We start from the raw sequence: 6,000 nt of genomic DNA, 5'->3' as shown, positions 1-6,000 counted from the left end.
CATGGATCAATGTGGTTTTGTGGAGGGCAGGTAAACATTTAAAATTAACAGAACATTGATGATCCAGAGAAGCAAAACATGAGAAAATACCATTGCTGTTGGTTGGTGCTGATGCAGAGAAAGCATTTGACAGAGTAAGTTGGGACTTTATGAGTAGGGTAAAGGAAGCATTTGCATTTCCTGGAAAATTATGAGGTTGATCAAGAGAATGGGGGATCAGAAGTGAAAATGTAAGTGGGCAGGGTCCCCTCTGATTTCTGCTTAAGAGGTACCAAGCAAAGGTGCCCTTTCCCCCCCCCTTTATTATTTGCATTAAATTTAGAACCATTGGCAAAGAAAATAAGGGGACTCAGAAATTCAAAGATATAACGGGTATGTTATTCAAGAAAAGCTGACTTTACTTGCAGATATTTTGTACCCAACAAAACCAGAAAAAGAAATTACAGTGTTACGGAACATTCTGAGACAGTTTCAGATAAAAGGCAATAGCGTTAAGTTATGAACCCACACACGAACTGGTTCAGGAATACCCATGTTTATGGAGACATGATAAAATGGAGTATTAAGGAGTACAGATTAAGAAATTATTCTAGTGTGGCAGCCAAGGATATGTGGGAAGAGAACAAACAAGAGACACTATAAAAACTGGGAAAATTGACCCTTGTTATATGGACATGGATAGTAAGTTACAAGCAGTTTTTAATTACTTTAGCCTTATACACATCAGGCATATTTTTAAATCAACCAGAGGAGTAGCTGTGGGTAGCAATTAATAAAGAGCTGAAGGACTAACTGGGAGGGGGAAGACGGCAACAGCCAAGTGAGACAAGTAGATTCTTCTAGTAGAACACAGCAGATTGGGATTACCCAATCTGAAGGGGTATTTCAGAGCTACACAATTAAGACTCCTATACACAGCACAAGCAGAAAACCTTAATTCAAATTGGAAAGGGATGATGAAACACTGGGGAAGCTCAAGAAACAAGCAATGACTGGGGTTTTGGATGTAAAGAACAGTTGTGTATCACTGCAAGGTACGTGGGATGTCTGACATTGGCCTTAGGGTGCATGGGCCATAAAGTGACTGGCGTGTACCTTCTCAGAACCGAATGCCCAGTTGGGCCCTAGTTCCAGGATAGCTGCACAAGTCCTGAATCATCCAGCAAAGCCCCCTTTTTTCAGGAGTAGGAGGGTGGGATATAATACTGCATCATGGAAGAGAAAAACATCTATGGTTATGGCAAGATTTTAAACAACTATTCTATGTCCTTCTATTCTCACGTTATAGTATTCATAACCTTTGGCTGACTGCCATAGCTAAAAAGGGAACAAGAAGAGGGTGGTTTGGAACTATTTTCCAAAACCCCATGCAGGATTGCCCTAGCAAAGCCCGTCTACATGCTTACCATGGTAGGTATAAAAAGATGGCTCTGGGAAATCCAGGTAGAAACAAATAGTTTGCTTTGTCACAGCTTTACTGAGAGCCCTGGGATGAAGGGAGACAAACAGTTGCTCTGATCTGCTAAGGGATTTTGTCTTGTCTAGGTAGAATTTCAGATGTCTGTGAACATCAGGGAAATGCAGGGCTCTCTCACTGAGTCATTCAGGGGTTGTGGAGAAAAGGTGGGGAGGTGGATACATTGGTTTAGGGACAACTCATTGACCATCTTGGGCATAAAGGGATGGGATAGTCCGTATGGTTACCATATCCTTGTGGAAGATGGAAAAGGGTGGGGTGACCATGAGGGCCTGGAGCTCTAATACTCTGATGTCAGGGCCACCAAAAGTACACTTTTCCAAGTGCAGTATTTTAGAGAGGCTGGAGCTGCTGGTACAAATGGGGCAACTGTGAGCTTCTCTAACACAATTCAGGTCACAGGGTGGTGGAACTGGACTTCTGGGGGGCCTGAGGTGCAGAACTCCTTTCAGGAATAACTTCACTTGAAGTCTAGAAGCAAGTGCAGCATCAAAAGGCAGACAAGCAGAAACAGCTGCAAGATAGGCCTTAAAGAAATATGCCAACCCTGCTTGCAACAATTCATGCAGACATGACAGCACCAAGAGAAGCTCTCCTTTAAATGGGTCTAGCTGTCTTTAGACACTAAATGGAGAACCTTTTCCATTTGGACAGGTAGGACCTCCTAGTACTGTGTTTCCTGGCCCCCTGCAGGACATTTAGCACATCCTCAGAGTAAAAATGTCTGAAAGGGACCAAAACTATCACCCACATGGCTAGGTTCAGATATTCCAAGTGGGGAAGGATTAGAGATCCCTTGTCCTGTGTAAGTAGGTCCACTCTGAGTTAACTAGTGATGACTGCCCCCAACTACATGCAGGAGGAGGGGGACCAGTGCTATCTTGGCCAAAAGCAAGTCACCAGCAAGATGTTTGGTTTGTCCTGCTGAACTTTCATTAGTACTTTCTGTAAGAGTGGGAAGGGAGGAATGCATACAGAAACATTCCCTTCCATGAGACAGAAATAGGCATCTTTCGCACTCAGTAGGGGGCTGGGTGCCCTGGTACAAAATAGTGCAAGTGATGTGCTCAGGGAGAGGCAAACAGGTCTATTTATAGTGTACCCCACTTGTGGATTAGATTTAGAAACACATCCCTGTGTAGCATCCATTCGTGGGACTGTGACATGGACCTGCCTGAGTGTTCTGAGCTGTGGGAATACAGACAGCTTGCAGAACAACTCCATGATGGACCACCAATTCCCAGGCCTGGAGTGCAAGTCTGCATAGCAAGTATGATCTTGCTTTCCCCCATGTTTGTTCACATACCAAGGGAACAGTAGTGTTTGCCCATGAACAACTTTAGGGGTCCTTGCTTCAGAATGTTAGAAGGCCCTCAGTGCCTAGATGAAAAAGCCCTCATCTCGCTCATGTCAATGTGCTCCCTCTTGAAGGGGCCTGTCCATGTGCCTTGCACCATCAAGGCGCACATTATAGCTCTCAAACCTAAATTTGAAGCATCGGTGTACATTTCCTGGACTAGAGTTAGGGGCTGTAAGGAATTCCTGGGTTCAGAGAGACTTGATTCACCAACCACAGTATCTCCTTCCCTAGGCATGGCAGGAAGGGAATGGCATGGATCCAAGGGGTGGAAGTGATGGGTCCATGTGGACCTCAGGTACCACTGAAGTTTCCTCATGTGGAGTCTTGCCAGTGGCAACATGGGGATTTTAGAAGCCACACACCCCAAGAGTCTTCTTTTGTCATTGCAGGGGCATGGATGACAAACAGGTATTCCTTCAGGCTTTCCACCTTTGTGGGTGGGAGGAATGCCATCTTACTGTCTAAGATTCTGCACCCAAGGAAGACTTGGTCCTGGTAGGGGTTTAGGCTGGATTTGGGAAAGTTGATGGCGAAACCCAGAAACTGCAGACTACAAATAACCGTCTGGATATGGTTCTGGAGGGTACTGTAACAGTGTCTGGGATAAGGGGGTCATCCAGGTATTGAAAAATCTGTATCCCTAGGACCCTGCAACTGGCTACCACTGGAGCCAGACACCTGGTGAACACCCTTGGAGCAGGAGATGGTACAAAGGGTAAAGCAGAGAATTGAAAATGCCATGAAACCACAGAGAAATGCAAGTACTTCCTATATTTGGGCCAGATGGGGATATGCAGGTAAGCATCTCCGATGTCCAAGGTGGTAAAAAATGCCTGAAGCATTAGCACTGGAAATAGATCTGAAGAGTGAGCATGCAGAAGGTGGGTACCTGAAGAAAAGGATTGAGGTGTGAGATTCAAGATGGGTCTCCATGGGCTGTCCTTTCTCAGGATCAGAAAAAGTTTGGAATAAAAGCCCCTTCCCTTTTCTGATGCAGGGAATGGCTGGATGCTCCCTTGAGAGAGAGGAGGCTGTCCAAAACTGGTTGGAATGGAGGCAGCTGGTCCTTTGGTGGCTGAGGGATGCCTCAAAAAGTGGAGGAATGGCCCAAGTCATGAAGTAACCTTTTTCTATGACTGCAAGACCCACGTGTCTGAGGTAATGCTTTTCCAGAAAGGGAGACACTGACAAGTCTCTGGGAAAGTGGTACACATTCTGGAGGAGGAGGAGGGCAGGTAGTCACAGACTGCCTTGTCCTGAAATGGAGGCTCCATTTCAGGACAGGCCTGGAAGGTGGCTGCTACTTTCTGGAACTCTAGCAAGAAGAGGTGGAGCAGGATGTTTTCTAATAAACTGTCTTAGTAGGGTAAATTCTGTGAAATTTGGAATTGGTGACAAAACGTCTCGTAGTTCTTTCCCCTTCTGTTGAAGGGTTATGAAAAGTTCTGCCACTTGGCCCCAAACAAGGCAGTCTTGTCCAGGGGGAGCATCTAGAAGTTTAGCCCTGATATGGTCAGGAAGGGGTTGGCGCCTCAACCAAATATACCTCCTGAGCACAGAGGCGGAGACTGCAAATCTGACAAAGGCCTCTGCAGCATCACAACTGCATTTGATAGTGTGTCTTGTCACTTGTGAGGGCAAGGAGATCAGGTTAGAGATTTGTGGCTGAATCAAGGTCACCATCCAACAGCTTTGAAGCCAGAGTCAAAAGGGTCGGAGAGTACGTAGATGTGTGTCTGGTAGCTGATGGCAAAGTGGCAGAGGTATACACTTTGCCAATTCTCTCCAAAACGTTGCTGTCCTTAGAAAGAAGGACAGAGGTAGATGGTAGCACTCTGGATGGCTTGTTTGCTAAGACAGAAATGGTACCAGGATCTGCAGCAGGGAATTTTTAGAAATGATGCCCATTCTGGGACCTTACAAAATCTGTCAGGTCGTCTAGGAGCAAGGGGTTGGGATTCAGGTTCTTTAGAAGCTGCAGAAAAGATGTCTATGAAGGCTAGTAGGACTGGTGGAATGGCAGAAAGTGAAGGGGTATCCATCTATAGGAGTTCATAATACCTCTTTTGGACTTCAGACATCTCTGTGGAGTCCCATTTGAAAAACTCGAGAGATGGTTTCTCCAAAGGAAAGGTCTCCCCCCCCCCAAGGGAATCCCCCTTGGCAGAATCCTCCTCTGGGGAGGCATATCCTCGAGGGGAAGGCATTTGCGAAGCAAAAGACAGAGGATCCTCAGAAGAGGAATATGAAGAGTCTTTGGCCTCTATTTTTAGAGGTTCAACAGTCTGGGGTCTAGGGCTGATGAGAGGCATCCGGAAGAGGGGCAGCCATGGAAGGCCTAAGGGCCATAAAGGCACTGTACAAACAGAGAAAGCCTGCCAATCAGGCAAGCTCTTAGGAGCTGAAGTTAAATGTTTGGTTTTTGGTTTCTTTTTTAAAGAAGCAGTAGGCCTAGAGAGCGTAGGTCCTAAGGAGGGCCTGGGTTCAGAAGCTTCACTAGCAGTGGAAGGACCAGTCTGGAGATCAGCAGCAAGTAAAGGTTCCCTTGTCATCGGCACCTGACGTCTGCATTACCTCAATGGATGTGCTTCCAGACCTTGGTTTTGCAGCCTCTGGAACAGTACCTGCTATACCAGAGTTGGCAAGTTCCATATGTTCTTCCAAGTGTACCTCGACCACAGAGGGAATGTCAGGTGGAAGAGGTACAGCAGTAGTCTCAGGCCTGGTAACTTTGGCCTTTCTCGGTGGTTCACTGGAATGGCCAGAGTGTCCTTCCATCGCAAGAGCAAGATGCGTTAGCCATTGGTTCTCCAGATAGATATTAAGGGTGTGGAGATGGCTGTAAAGATTATTCGGACGAAGAGTTGACAAAATGCGCAGGCCTTATGGTCATGGCTGGGCCCTAGGCAGAAAGTACAGTTGTGTACACTTACCATAAATGTATGTATTCACTGTTGTAATCATCCCATCTGGGTTATCCAGCCAGGGTAGCCCTCAGTCAGCCTGAATACCAGAGCCTTAGTATTTCTGCGTCGGTTGCTGTTGCTTCAAGATGGACTTCAGGTCATCAGTGGTATAAAGACAGGCAGCAGATGCCATTGCATCAGTATTTCTTGCCCTAAATGTCAGGAGCCCCCAATAAGGGGCTAGGTTTGGTGGAAAA

The sequence above is a fragment of the Protopterus annectens genome, chromosome 8.part0 (assembly GCF_019279795.1).
Source record: "Protopterus annectens isolate FY-2018-M chromosome 8.part0, PAN1.0, whole genome shotgun sequence".
NCBI classification, from domain to species: domain Eukaryota; kingdom Metazoa; phylum Chordata; order Ceratodontiformes; family Protopteridae; genus Protopterus; species Protopterus annectens.
This window is presented reverse-complemented; position numbering follows the sequence as displayed.